Consider the following 15,658-nt stretch of genomic DNA (forward strand, 5'->3'; position numbering starts at 1 on the left):
GTCTGTAAAAACTGTAGAAAGAATATTGCCATACTGTAAAAAAGCATATGATTGCATTTCAAAACTAACCACTAATCTGACAGCTGTTCAAACATTTTAGTTTTACTTGGTTGAATTTCTTTCACTTTGTCCTTTTAGAGTATCGGGGGTAATAGCAGCTTAATTCCCTGTAGATGTGCAATCTCACTGGCTGGATAAGTGAATAACATGTTGATAAATCCAAGAAACGTTTCTAATGAATCATCCTCACACCAGGTGCACGCCTTTTAATCTGCCTATTTATACAAACCCTAGATCTAATTTAACATATTGCTATTTAATATCCTTTATTTTTGTTAGATTGTTTAAAACAACTGGCATTACCTACTGTGAATTATTTTTAAAACTAATAAGGCATACTTTACATAAAAAATATAAATAAAAGAGTGACACCAATTACTGCAGGATATTTGAATAAAGCAAACAGGAAATGCTTCTGTTTTGAAGAGCTGGAAGTGTTTCTGAAATGATGCCACTTAACAGCAACAGAATACGATGTTGGATACGGTTTGCATGGACGCATCTAAAGGCTGCAGAGAATTAACTATTAAGTACTTGAATATGTCATAATGGTGGGTTTTAAGACTCTGAGAACACACAATCACGAGGATCAAAGAGAACATTTTTAAACAGTTTATTTTAATCCCTGAGTTGTGAATGAGCAGGAACCAGGATTTGGTCAGCGGGTCGGACTGTAATCGTTCTAAGTGTGAGAGAAAAGAAAACAGACTTAGAAGGGTTCAGGTTTGAACACTGGAAATTACTGTGATTGTTTTAGCTGACAGACTTACTGGGAAGGGAGTCTGAGCAAGGCAGGGTGAGATAAATCTTTCTCCACGGTGTCTGTTGCTGGCAGGCAGTGAGCGGATCATTTACAGTCATTTCTAGCTTAGTGTTTTCTCTTTTCCACGGAGTAGCTCCGCTGTGATTTGAGAGGGACATCGGAGGGTGGACAGGCAGGTGAATAATCCAGTGAGTTCAGCTTGGAGAGTTCTTTGGAAGGCTGGGCTTGGAGTTGGAGAATAGAGCAGGGACAATCAGTCGAAGGCGTCGCGACTTAAGAGTTTCCACACTCCTCCAGATATGGCACAAGAAAAAAATGCAGGGACAGAAAAATCCATGAAGCACTCGACTAGGCGGGATCTGTAGATCAAGAAAGACGAACAAGACAATTAATTTTTAAGGACAGCAAAACTGCATAGAAGTAGGGGTCGAGCTGTTTATCACTGAGTGAACAAAAACGAGCTGACGCCTTCCTCTAGCTCTCCACTCTCTAAAGAAGCCCAGCTGATTGCTCTCAGATAAGGAAAACCTGTGCAGAAGCACCTGCCCGTCACACCCTGAATGGAGCAGCAGAAAAAAAACAGCACAGCACACACATAACCTGCACACAGCCACTGTGGATTCTGACAGAATTAGAGACCCCTGATCTAGACAAACTGACTTTACCCTTGATTACACCATTAAAAGATTGTTCTTAAAACTCAAGTTCCAGACCTCGAGTCTGAGATCAGTCTTGAGGCTTTAGAGTATAAGTTAAGTCTGAAGTCTTTGTTTTTGCAAATTAAGAGCGAATCGAGTCTAAGTTTCAGGATCAAGTTCCCATCTGTGACTTCTTGGACCCCAAGGCTTGTTTGAGAAGGTACGTCTGAGATGATGATGAATAAGGTCCATAAATCAAACCAACTTTTAATATAATATTTATAGGTTTTGGACTAAATTATCAGTTTTGCTCTACAACACATTCTCCACCTTTTCTCCAGGAATGTAAAAAGAAAATAAAAAGACAGCAGGTCAGTTCATTGGAAGAAGGTTTATCTAAAAATGAGGAGTGCTTTTGATCTTATAAGGGGCAATTTACTGTAGCTAGGTAAGGAAGATCTACTGCTCACGTACGCAAGTAGACCTAGATCTGGGACACCAAAGAGGTGAAGCTCCACCCATCAAGGCAATTCAAACAGTACTAGGGGGAACTCATTGACCAGTATCTTTGGATCACATTATAAATTCCCAGCAAGCAATACCTTCACTGCATATCACAACAAAGAGAGAAGGAAAGTTTCTGCGGTGGTCTGTGAGTTCCTTTGGTTGGCAGGCTCATTTAGTCTTTGTGCCACTGAGCTCACTGAAGCACAACCATGTTGTGGTCGGGTGTATTTAATTAATCACTTTAGTTGTCACTGCAGCACCAGTTTCCTGCTGTATTAAACAATCATTAAAGTTTACCATGCAATTAGGCATTCAAAGGCATTTCAGCAATTTAACAGGTACTTCTTATATACCTGTATATGAAACTTATAAATAGGTGATTTACTCAAAAAACAGACATCTCACAACACATTTCAAGCTTTATCATAAACCTTAATGAAATCTATGTGGGCTCTTTTGGCAAAGGTGGAGGAGGAGTTTTCACATATGATTATGTTTCAGATTATCAAATTAATCAAGTTTATATATTAGAGTAATTCATTTCAAAAATCATTGAGCTCATTTACATATGAATTCCTTACATACACTGCACTATATTTAAGTTGTGTTTTTTCAGTTAATTTTGGTGCTTATGGCTTATATTTTTGAATAAAAATCTAAAATGTAATAGATATTACATAGCACTAAAAAATATTGAAAGGTTATGTCATGGTCTTCACAATCATGGGAAAGACTATTGACCTAACTGTTGTCCAGTCACTGACACCCTCCACAAGTAAGTTAAACAAAAAAAGGTAATTGCTGAAAAAGTTGGCTGTTTACTGAGTACTATATCCATGAATATTAATGGAACGTTTAATGGAAGAAAAATATATATCTGGAGTAGGTAAAACTGCAGCCTAGTGCTGATTATGAAGCAAAGCCCATCCAAGAGTTTGGGATATTCACAAGGACTGGTATGCAGCTGGAGTCAAAGCTTCAAGAGACACCACACACAGAGTGTCCAGGACCTGGGCTACAACTGTCACTTTCCTTGTTTTAACAGCTCCAGAACCAGACACAATGCCAGAAGGGTTTTACCTGGGATAAGGAGAAAACAGACTGCTGATCAGGTCCAAAGTTCTTTTTCAGGTTAATGTAAATTTAGTATTTCATTTTGAGATCGAGGTCCCAGATTCTGGGGAAGGGTGGAGAGACACGAAATCCAAGTTGCTTGAGGTCCATTTTGAAATTGCGTCAGTAAGGATTTGGGCCATGTCCTCTGCTGGTGTTGGTCTGCTTGGTTTTATCAAGTCCAACTTGTGTGCAGCCATCTACCAGGGACATTTTATAGCACCTCATACTTCCCTGTGCTGAAATTGATTGTTTCAGCCCTTCAGATTTCCAGGAAATGTTAGCTGCTGCCCACACTGCCAAGTTTCCAATACCTGCTCTAATGTCAATTGTATCATTGTGCTTAATTGCACAGAAAACTGGCCTGACCTGAACCCCACAGAGAATATATAGAGAACTGCGAACAGAAAGATAAGACACCAGAGCCCACAAAACAGACAAGGTGCTGTCTCAATGGTTTGCTGTATTGATGAAACCACCAATGTTCTCTACCAAAAACTTGGCAAGGAAAATGTCCAACCATTAGTCTGCGACCTCAGGCATGTTTGTCTTATGCAGCAGGACAATTATTTAAAACAAACCAGCAAGTACACCTCTATGTGGCTCAAAAGAACCAAATGAAGGTTTTGGAATGGCCTGTTCTGAATATGGACCTAAATCTGATTGAAATGTGACATCACCTTAAACAGGCTCAATCACACTTCTGTTTGACTGATTTAACTCATTTCTGTAAAGAACAGATGGACGAGGGCCATGGCGTGTAGCGTAGCAGTACAGCGTACAACCCATATGCCGAGGTTTCATTCCTCGAAGCAGCTGTCCCAGGTTTGAGTCCCGAACCCAGAGACCTATGCTGCATGTCTTCCCCCTTTCTCCACCCCATTTTCTGTCTGTGTACTTTAAAAGAAATAACAAAAATAAAAGCCACTAGTGCCGCAAAAAGAAGAGATGGACAAAATTCCTCCACTGCAAATTAAAGACTCATTTACTGTTATTGCAACTGCTTGACGGCAGCTGTCAAGGGTGGCAGAACCAGTTAGGGGACAGTCACTGTTTCCCTTAGAACTAGATTGGTTTGGGCTGCTTTTTTCCATTAATAAATGAAATCATTACATTTTCATAAACTAAGTATGGCAAAAAACAAAAGAGAGAAAATCTGCAAGTGAACAAATGTTTTTATTTAACTACACAGTGTAGTGTCTCTGCTAATCTGTGGGAAATACACACAGATCCAGCCCTGGTACTAATGGAATAGGGGCAATATACATCAATTAGGTGCAAATCTCTATGGATAAGCACAGCGTTGTAAATGTGTCAAGTCTTTCAGAAGAGGTTATTAGGAAAACGTACACAGTATGAAGAAAAAAATCTATATGTCCTTTGATAAATGTTAAAAGAAGGTATCCTGTTGTTATGGGAAGTTTTAGACAAATGTTATTTCATTTTGGACAGCGGGCTTTCAAAAATGGACAACCTTCCTTCAGGTTAAACTGCATTTTACCTTTAACACATCCTGAAGAGGAGACAGATTTTTAAACCCATTTTCTCATCAGTCTTGTCACATTTATCAAGCTTGAGTTTATGTGCAGTGGTTTTTAGCTCAAACCATAAAAATTATCTTCCTCATTAATAATAAAGATGACCTATTTTCAGGGTGATTCACTTTGAGCAGAAGTATGAATCAACCAAGTTGAATTCCTATAAAATCTTGATAATGCCATAAATTTTTAATGCAGTTTCACTTTGCACTGCGGCTATATCTAGTTTGTTTTAATCAACTGGAATTACTTTTAGGATTTACTGTTGTAGAGTTTATAATGATCTAAAACTAAGCATATAACTATTAAAAACATAGGAAATTAAGAATAAAATAAATAAATATGATTTTTTTTTATCACAATTCAATTTGGCAGAGCAAGATTGATAAAATGTTGAGTATTTAGTGTACAAGAACCTTAGTTGAAGTGATCTAGATTTTTTCTCTCTTTTCTATAACCTCTGGCAGTTTACTCAGTCCTGATTACATCCATTTTGTTTTATAATTCACATCTTGACTTCAGTATGACTGTCTTAATTACACTCTACTGGACTCACAACATAGATTTTTGTCAGCAAGCAAGTTCTCATGCTTCTCTTTAATATTAGGAAAGGTGTCATATTAGGAAAATATCAGTCAAGCTGTTTCACTCTTTTTGTTATTAATTTGGAGTAAAGTTAAAGACTTTGTAGGTAGTACTCCTTGATTATTTCATTAACTTTATAAATTGCACCAGGACCACTGGCAGTGCAACACCCCCGCACCATGATGCTTCCATCACTATGTTTAACACCTAGTACACCATTATTAGGATTGGAAGCATCACCTTATGCCACACAATCTTCTTGTCATTATGGTCACACAGATCAATCTTTGTCTTGTCTGATTCTATAACCTTTCTCCAGAGAGCATCTGCCTTGTTGTGCAACGGTGGCATCAGTGGTAGGGGTTTGTCTTGCATCCAGTGGGTTGGCCGTTCAAGCCCTCGTTCGATCCATCTAAGTCGTTGTGTCCTTGGGCAAGACACTTCACCCTCTTTGCTTAATGATTGTGTGGTCAGAGAACTTGGTGGCCCTGATTTTATTTCAGCTTCACTTCAGTCAGTCTTGTTCTTGAGTAAAATTAGCTTGAATATGTGGTTGTTTCGTCACAGGTTGAGAAGTTTGGGGAAATACATATAATATTGGTAAATATTGGTTATTTATTGTTATGGGAATATATTTTGTTGAAATACATCCCCACAACAATACATTGAACACAAACCCATGTGTATTTGTGTTTATATCAAAATGTGTTTTCTACATCTGGATTTATTGGAATCTGGAGTTTCGGGGTCATGTAGCGTTCAACTGCAGGGCCAACGCAGCATGTACCCTGTAGTCTGCAGGGCAGGAACAGTCAAACTGGTCCTGCCGTGTTTAGGAACTGCAAATGGCTCTGGCTGTGTACTGATTGTCTCTGATTGGCTACCCAGTGATATTAGTGTGTTTTCAGTCTTCTGCAGCTCTGCCTCCCGGGTTTTACCACTTATTGGTGCTGATGCATTTAGTTGTTGTGCAGATTGTAATGGTATAAGTATATTGGTCCACCTATCCCAAGAAATTTTACAAAGACATGCTAATATTTTTAAAACATTCAAACAGTATTTACTTTGGCTGCAACGTGTAATTATGAATCTTAATAACAAAAATAAATAAATAAACATTGTACAAGAGCTAATGTCAGCAACTCAGATCTAATATTTGCCTCAGGTCTCATCTTTCTTGAACGTCTCACATCCAGTCTGGGCAGAAACACAATATCTTCCCCAGTCTGAATTCTCTTATTCTAAATTTTTTAATGTAGAAAACTATGGGCATCTCAAACAGGAAGCTCCTGATCACGTCTCTTTATTGTGCCGTCCAAATTTTCAATGCATTGTTGATGTTGCAAGGTAACCTAGCAACAGCTATGTTTGTGTTCAGTTGTATTAAAGGATGCTGTGGGAAGAAAATGATGGAGGAAAAACCAGGAGGAGAATGGTGAAGGAGTGCGGTGTGGGTCGGAACATACAGGAGCTGTGGTCATTAGTGAGAATACTGCGAAGAATACAAGTGGCCTTTGAGACGTCAGAATCTGACTAATTACTCCAAAGAGAGTTCCCTCTCTCCCTGATAAATTCCAAGTGTTGTTATAGATGTCTATGCTCCAATGAATCTGACCTTCACGGCAGAACAATAGCACCCCACTACATCCAATCATTGTGGTTTTCATTTATTTTGGTGAAATCATAGAGCTCTGGAATGGCATGCCGTACAATGTTAGAGGTCTTGAAACCATTACTGTAAAACCTGTTTACTCTGATACCAGCAGTGTTGGGAGTAACGGAGCTATAAAATAACTGCATTAGTAACTGCCAAGGGCGTAACTTTGGGTCCAACTCACAGCACTGATCAAAAATGACTTATCAAAAAATGCAGTACCGGTACATCTATGTTTTACCCCTCAGAGTAAATATGTATACCCACTATTAACCCATCATTCAATAAATCGGTAAATGATAAATTAATGTCTTATCTAATGATGCTTTGTGTCTCTGCTGTTGGCTCACTGAGGTCAGTTTTTCTGACACACATTTCACAGTTTAGACTCTGAAGGTCAGATTCATCTCTCTTTATTAATCTTATCATATAATTCCCCCAACACTTCTATCTGATTGATTGTTGCCTTCAGGTAGATACACTCATCTGTAAAGCAAAGGCTCCCTCTTTTTTAAGCTTTGGTATCTAAGATGAAATGAATAAATTGCTGATGTTATAAACAAGGCTGCATCCAAGGCCAATGAGAACAATAACCATTTTCTTCTTCTTTCAACTTCATCAAATTGATTTTGTTTTTAGAAACATGTTGACCGATGGATTCTACTTACTTTATGACTTTTATGACAGTTTTTCACTTAAATGTTTCTCTTAGTGTTTAGCAGCAAGGATGTACTGCAGTTAGACTGGGGGAGGTTGAATAACAGCTGAGAGATGATTATAAGGTTTACTCACTGAGAAAATGTGGCACTTTTTTGCTTTTATGTGCACATGGTGGTTCTAGTCATTGTTTTTTGTGTGTATCAAGCATTTTTTAGCAGGCATCGAGGTTTCAAGTAGCAGAGTTTTAATGAACTGCGTAATTTCAGCTCCAACATATCCAATTAAAAACTCTAAAATAAGTGGGTAATTTTTTTCCTCTGACTGAATTCATGGGGCATGCAGTGATCACAAAGTAGCAACTTCTGAAGAGATATTCTGCTGCAGCACTTGGCTCTTGTTTTCATGAAACAGTCTTAGCATTAGAAGCCTGGCATGATCATTAATATGTAACTCCTTCTATCTCTGCCAAGATTTAAACCCACAGCTTAAACTCAGAGAAAAATTAATCTTAACAAATTAATATTATTATAATTACTGTTGTTTTTTACACAAGTACACTTATTAGGACCTTTAACAATCCATTTTAAATAAACGTAATTGCAGGATTTTTTTAAATGTGTACTTTGCTGTTATAAGTACTGTTGGACCATTTGTTTGCTACTATACCTCCCAGTGTCATCTGCTACTATATACCCCAGGATGGTCTGCAACCACAACTCCCAGCGGGAATTGCAGCTTTTGGGAAAGGGGCATCGCAGCTCTGATGTCACAGTAGGCTATATAAGAACACGGGAGACGCCCCACCTTTGCTTTTTCTCCCGCTGGAAACCGAGACGCGGTTACCACGCAACGGAGGCGCATCAAGTTATGAAAACCCACACGTGGGTAATTCTCCCCACTGGCCAAACTCATGAGAAGCTCAACAAGCTAAGCTTGCAGGGATAGGAAGACCTGCGAGTTTTACTTTACTGATCGAAGGCATGGATTTACCACATAACCCAAGAAAAACCCATGGTGGTTTTCCAAGGTGACGAAATTTTCCTTTGTTTTTGTTCCAGTCGACTGCTGACAGTTCGTCATATTTTTCCCCTTTTGCCAATGGAGGAAGGCCAGCCGTCTTTGAGTTTGTTACGGATGCGTAACTAACTCCACCCTCTCCCCCTGCTCCAGAGAAGACGACACCAAGTAATCCTGTTTTGTTTTTATTTCTATTAGAAATTGCTTGGGCACGATAGAGTAGGATTTTAGGGCGATTTAGAATCGCCACTTATAGTCAAAATAAGGTCAAAGTTTCCCCACCTTTGGTGAAGCGGTTGATTAAACAGTGACATCTAGTAATAGTTATTAATTATTACTGAGAATTTAATAATTGTAATTATCAAGGGCCTTGAGCCATAATTATAAAACCAGAGGACATCTCTGATTTCGATTCCTAAGTAATGATTTTTGTTTAAGAAATAAAAAAAAATTCAAATTATGATTTTAAATCATAATTCTTGATATATATTAATTAATCAATAATCATAATTGTCACAGTACACTCTAGGGACATTTGTTTTGCTAAAATTCTAGTCAAGTAAGGCAGATTTGTGTTGATCCTAATGAGTTAGGGTACTATTATATATCTTGTGTTTCATAGGCATTGGAAGATGCACAGCTTTAAGTAAGTTAAGGTTCATCTGACACTGTAGCACAATGCGATCACCAGCTGCAAAAGAGTTTTTGGGGATTAAAGATTATGGGACATGAATTTCACATCTTTGCTAAAAGAGCTACTCAAATGCATCAGCAAAGAGCCGATATTACCATCACTTAGTATCATGCTATTCACTGACGAAGATTCAGCTTACCTTGGAAAGCTAAATGGTTGCACCTGCTCCATTGGATAATTTGATTAATTTTGTGAAGGAAAGAGAACCCACAAATGCATGGGGGAGAACATGCAGACTCCATGTAAAAATACCAAACATTTGGATTTTGACCCATGAAATTATTGCTGCAAAACAACAATGCAACTGCACCACTGTGCAGCCGTGCAGCTTGAATGGTAGTGCATTGACTGCTAGAAGGCACAAGACCCCTGAAACCCTGCACGGAATAATGGGTGTAGACATTATTTAGGAATGTTTACATGGACATACATTTTCGGAGTAAAGGCAGCTCAATCGGAATAAAACTTATGCCGATCCTCAATTTGAATGACGGGCATGTAAACATTTGTTCTGATCATTTCATTCTGGTTGTGGCAAACTGACCCGACTGCACATGTGTGCCTTTTGTTAATGTGCCACATTTCTGCCTTTAGTGGCAAGATCCTGTTGTGGAAAATTATTTTCTTTGCTCTGAACTTCCCTTACCTCTCTCCCCTCTAACCTCTATGTTTTGTTACCTAGAGGAGTTGGTCTGTAAAACCATTATCAGAAGTTTAATGGTTAAAACACATCCTGGAGGGTTGTGTCTCTGGAAGAGCAGATGGTCCGCTCATAAATGACTTTGTTACCTCTGACCCGAGGAGGGTCTAGGGCTATAAAGCACAAACTTTTTTAAGTTGAGGTAACACCCACATACTGTTTAAATACTGTGTGTAAATGTTGATCAGGGCTCTGCTTCACTGACCAAGCTCAGTGACAGAGTCTTCAAACGCTGAATGCCTTTGAATAAAACTTATAAAGACAAAGTCTGGATTTTCTCTTGTTGTGAGTCAACTTCTCTCCCACTTTGATAAGAAAATTCCACTACAATTCATAATCCGAGGGAAACAACTGGTCTGTTGCCACATAAAGCCTGTTGCTTAATCATGGAAAGGTATAACGCCTGAACTGCTCTCAGAACTTGTGCAGGTTCATTCTGGGCAATCAGGACACTCAGAACCAACACACTTCTACATTAGCTGTTTTCTTTTTACAGCACAGGTGGAAGGACGACTTCTGTGGTTGGTTTAGGTAAATGTGACAACTATGTGCATGTAAAAGTGATTCTATTCTAATTAATGCTGGATGCATGTAAACATACGTGATGATCGGATTATTTTATTTGGTGACAATATAAATGTTGTATTTGGATTTATTTATTTATATCCAATCATGGAATTTTGTGCATGTAACAGCTGATAAAGGATTTCAGGTAAGAAAAATTTCACTCTGAAAAAAAATGCTGTTTCTCAAATTTTCTGGCTCCTAATATTACTAAAATATGATTTGTTTCTATGAACCAGATGTTTCTGTTTTCATGTTTTATGACTATAATTTGCTAACTGAAAGCCTCCCATCAGGGAACCAGTAATGAAATAATGAGGAATTAGCCATCAGTAATGAAAGGAAGTGTAGGAGGCATCGGCACCAGAGAGCCTACTGAATTTTTTAAAGACTTTATAATTAAGCTCTCCATCTCTGGACTCTGCAGTCGTATAATTGTCTTCCCACATTAGTTTGCTCATCTTTACTCAGTTAAAGTATGCAGTATATTATCGCTTTGTGCATACCTGCTTGTTTCTTAAGTGTGTCTCTACCACACATTTAACCATTATGGAAGTCTTCTGTTCTGCATGTTTCACTCACTAGAAGTACCATTTAGTTTAGTTGCAGGAGGTGAAGCGATCCAGTTATGAATACACCAGTCTTCTCCTACTGGGTCAGGTATGTACAGAATCTTCACAACTTGACAAGGGGTTCTGAAGCTCAGGATTGGTAAGATCAAACAACCAAAACAACCTGTGAAGAGACAATCCCATTGATTAGGCTTACTAATAATGTACAAGCAAAAGAAATGGCTCTTTATACCGTTTTGTTTGTTTGTGACACTGAGCATTATAATTCTTTTCAAATAAAAGTGTAATTACACCTTTTAGTTTAAGACATTTTATTTATACTTGAATAACTTAATGACTTTTCATGCTTTGACTAAATTACATACAAGTATAAAACAGATACATAAACTGGACCTGAAGTGCAACAAATTATTATCACATGAAAACAACAAAATACTGGAACTGCAAGCAGTTATGATCGGGTTCCAAGCCCCTCCCAGCAACTCCGCCCCCTGCCCCACCCCTTCCAGACTACCACGTCACACGCCCACATGACCACATTTTCCAAAGGGTCAGGTCAGATCTTGGTTGCAGAAGCACTCAGACCTCACAGGCTTAGCTGCACTTAAATGTTTGCAAACACTGGATCAACATAATTATAATAATAATATAGTCTTAATTAAAACATGAATAAACATTTGTTATTTAAAATAACTCAACAAAACTTCTTTGTAGCCAAATCTAAACTCAAACCTATTTACTGTCTCTATTGCTAACATTACAAAGATCATATTTAGTTTTGCAATCTGTAAAAACAATATCCAAGATTAAGATTATTTTGTAATGCTACAATGCTTGTATTTAATGCAATCTAAAACCTCACATATATCCATAACAAATCAAGTAACTGAAGCTGAAAATGCATTAATCGCTTAATAAAGGTGATGTTTTAAGCCTTCTATAGAGGTACAATTGAGAGGATACTGACCAGCTGCATCTCTGTCTGCTGTGGGGCTTGCAACGCCTCAGACTGGAAATGTGTAGAAACAGTGGTGAGGACAGCCGAAAAAAAATTAATTGGGAGAGACCTTGCATCCATCTGTGACACTGCTCGCAAATGCGGCCTCACCAGGGCTCAAACAATTACAAGACTCCTCCGAACCCGACCATGGACTGTTTTCCCTGCTGCACTCTGGCAAAAAAGGTACAGAAGCTTAAAATTCAGAACAACCAGATTCTGCAATAGTTTCATCCCCCACATCATAAGACTGATAAATTCCCAATAATCCCCCCTCCCATACATATACTAGTCACTTTACATGGTCACTGTGAACTCTGTTACAATTCATCCAGCTGCTACAGATACTTGCACTATTCATATTGCCCTACATATACTTTCCTCTCTGTACATAATTTTCTAACCTATTCATTATTTGCCACATTCCTTCCCGTTGTTGCATATGTTTATATTTATACTGTTGTGCTTTTACTTGTTTTCCTGTGTTTTTATTGGGAGCCTAGCAACGAAATCTTGTTCAAATGTACATTATGAATTTGCAGTTGAATGACAATAAAAGTCTAAAAGAGCCTAAAGTCTAATTCCCATTTTGAGAGTGAACAGAGCATTTTATACGAATTTCATAAAATCACTATGCCTCATAATTTTCAAAATATCCTCAATTAACCATGTCTATAACTGCAATAATATGCATTGTGTAACTTACTACGAGCCTGGGGACCTGAGTATGGCCAAGTGTATAAGGCAACCAGAAGTAGGTTTGGCTATGGAGCTTGTGTGTGTGAATGAGACACCAAAAGACAGAAATCAAGTTCAATATGTTTGTATTAAAGTTATTATTAGAAGTCAAATGATTAAAGCATATATAATTAGCAAATATTAAATAATGTTACAGTAACAATGAATTGATTACTGCAAAGGTGTCTTCACAGGTCTGCCTAAAAAGTCGATCAGACATCTACAGCTGGTCCACAACGCTGCTGCCCGCATCTTCACTAAAGCTAAGAAAGTGGAGCACATCACCCCGGTTCTAAAGTCCTTACACTGGCTCCCTGTATCTCAGAGAATAAACTTTAAAATACTTCTGTTAGTCTATAAATCACTGAATGGCTTAGCACCAAAATACATTACAGACTTGTTGTCAGTGTATCAACCACCCAGACCTCTCAGGTCTTCTGGCTCAAATCTACTCTGCAGAACCAGAACCAGAACCAAACATGGAGAAGCAGCTTTTAGTTCTTATGCTCCAACAATCTGGAATAAACTCCCAGAAAACTGTAAAAGCGCTGAAACCCTGAGTTGTTTTAAATCAAGATTAAAAACTTATTTGTTAAGAGTTAGTCTATAAATCACTGAATACCTTAACACCAAAAAATATTACAGACTTAGTGTTCCATATGTTCCTAACAGAGCACTTCGTTATCAGACTGCAGGTTTGGAAAAAAAAATATATATATATATTTTAATTTAAAAAACAGAAACTTTGTTGGCATATGTTTCAAAAGTCAGTAGCTTCCAGAGGTTGACTAGTTCAAGGACACCTTTGAGGTGTAATTGAGGTTGGTTCAGGACTTCCAGTTGCCTGAAACTTAGACCAATCAGTTGTTCACTGACCAAGTTCACTTCAGTTGTCTTGATAAAAATGCAACAGATAAAATTCTGATTCTCAATTTTGAGTTGCAGCTCTTCTCAGGGCACACGGGTTGATCCTTTTTATAATGTAGAATTGTCAGTGGGGCTGCGTCTCCGGTCTTCTGATTCATCTGTAGCTTCTTTCTCCGTCCGATCTTGTTCGCTGGTCTTCTGCGAGGAAACAACCCCGTTTCTTTCTTTGGTACAGTTTTTTTAGTGCAGATAGCCTCACTGCTCATCCCCTGTTGTCAGGCAAGCTTTCCCATCATTGAGTTACGTGGTCATCGTGACTTTTCGGTGCTATCTCCCAGCCTCTGTAGACAGTCATATACAGCCCTCAGCTGGGTCCCTGTGCCATGACTTTTGCATGTTTTTCGAACTTCAGACTGTCGAAAAACAACGTCTACCTGGCTTCTCGTTTCTCGTTCCCATGCTTATTATGACTTGAGCTTGCTCGTTGACCTTCCATCCATACCCAGTTCCCGTGAAGCTGGCTCTCCTCTGCCACTCCCGTCCTGATGTTATGACCCTGCCGCTTCTGGCTCCCAGACCATGGTGCCCTCCTTATCTGCTCAGCTTCAAGCTTTCTAACACAGTATTTCTCTGCTTCTTCCTCTCTCAACAGTTACAGCTAAAAAAAATAACTTCATTTTTATTCATACATCACAATTGATTAACATTACCCCTCTTCATTACATTTAATATTTGTAGAAAAATAGAAAATCATCATACATTTTTCTTTGACTATACTTGTAGCTTTCTACTTCTGAAAAAGAAAAGACAATTAAGACTTCTGAAAAAGATAAGACAGTCACAGTTAATGTGTGACTCCATACAGGCCTCTTCAGTCCACAGTTCCAGAGTGCGATGATATACTCATTTTACGGTTTCATGACATCTTATCCATGTTATATGATCATTATTTATTTGATCCATTATTTATTTGATACAATATGAGATTGTTGTTAAACTTAATCATAGTGATACACTTCTGTAAAAGAAAAAATTAAAAAATACACCAAATGGGCCGCGGACAATCGATACTTTCAGTTTTATGAATTAACTAAATGAACAACTTTTTACCGACCTGCATCAAACTCCTTCTATGTGTTTTTTCGCATCTCCCCGACAGTGTTCTTCTGCTTCTTCTTCTCCTGGTGTTTTTTTGTTGTTTTTTTGTCGATTGGCAATTAACTTTGAGGTGTGCATTACCGCCACCGACTGGTATGGAGTGTGGTTCTTCAGTGTGGTTTACTTATTTACTAATGCAATAACCAAATTCTATTTATCAATTTAGTTTTCTTTAAAAAAATCTAACTATAATTTGTATATGTCTGGTCCCTAAAGTTCTTTGCAATGTATCTCTGTCTTTTTTTAATTATATTGCCAGTTGGCAAACAACTGAAGAATGCATTACCACCACCAACTGGTAAGGAGTGTGGATGACATGACAACCACACACTTATACATACCCCTACATACACTAAATCCTATTATACAACTTATACTGTTTAAAAAAATAAAATATAACCTGATATCTTCTGTTTTACTGTATCTTTTTGCAAAAAATCAACAATGTCTAATTTCATTTTTATATTACTAAGATTCTTAACCAACTTATTCTTTTGGACCTTATTTTACCTACAATGCAAAATAACATGTTCTATTGTATCATCTTACCTGGACTCACATGTAGCTGTCTGATGTGTTCCTATTATAAAGAAGGTTGTATGCAATCCAGTATATCCAATTCTAAGACGTAATATACAGGTCCTTCTCAAAATATTAGCATATTGGGATAAAGTTCATTATTTTCCATAATGTCATGATGAAAATTTAACATTCATATATTTTAGATTCATTGCACACTAACTGAAATATTTCAGGTCTTTTATTGTCTTAATACGGATGATTTTGGCATACAGCTCATGAAAACCCAAAATTCCTATCTCACAAAATTAGCA

General features: G+C 37.9%; 1 long non-coding RNA gene across 1 annotated transcript; it reads right to left on the bottom strand.

Moving 5' to 3' along the window:
• Nucleotides 1-658: 658 nt before the first annotated feature.
• Nucleotides 659-14,863, bottom strand: LOC124859525. Its single transcript, XR_007036124.1, has 4 exons — nt 14,782-14,863; nt 11,085-11,228; nt 831-1,182; nt 659-742 (listed from the first exon to the last, which is right to left on the bottom strand). It is a non-coding gene; the product is annotated as an uncharacterized LOC124859525 (long non-coding RNA).
• Between the last annotated feature and the right edge of the window lie 795 nt (nt 14,864-15,658).

This window comes from Girardinichthys multiradiatus, chromosome 22 (assembly GCF_021462225.1).
Source record: "Girardinichthys multiradiatus isolate DD_20200921_A chromosome 22, DD_fGirMul_XY1, whole genome shotgun sequence".
In the NCBI taxonomy this organism is placed as follows: domain Eukaryota; kingdom Metazoa; phylum Chordata; class Actinopteri; order Cyprinodontiformes; family Goodeidae; genus Girardinichthys; species Girardinichthys multiradiatus.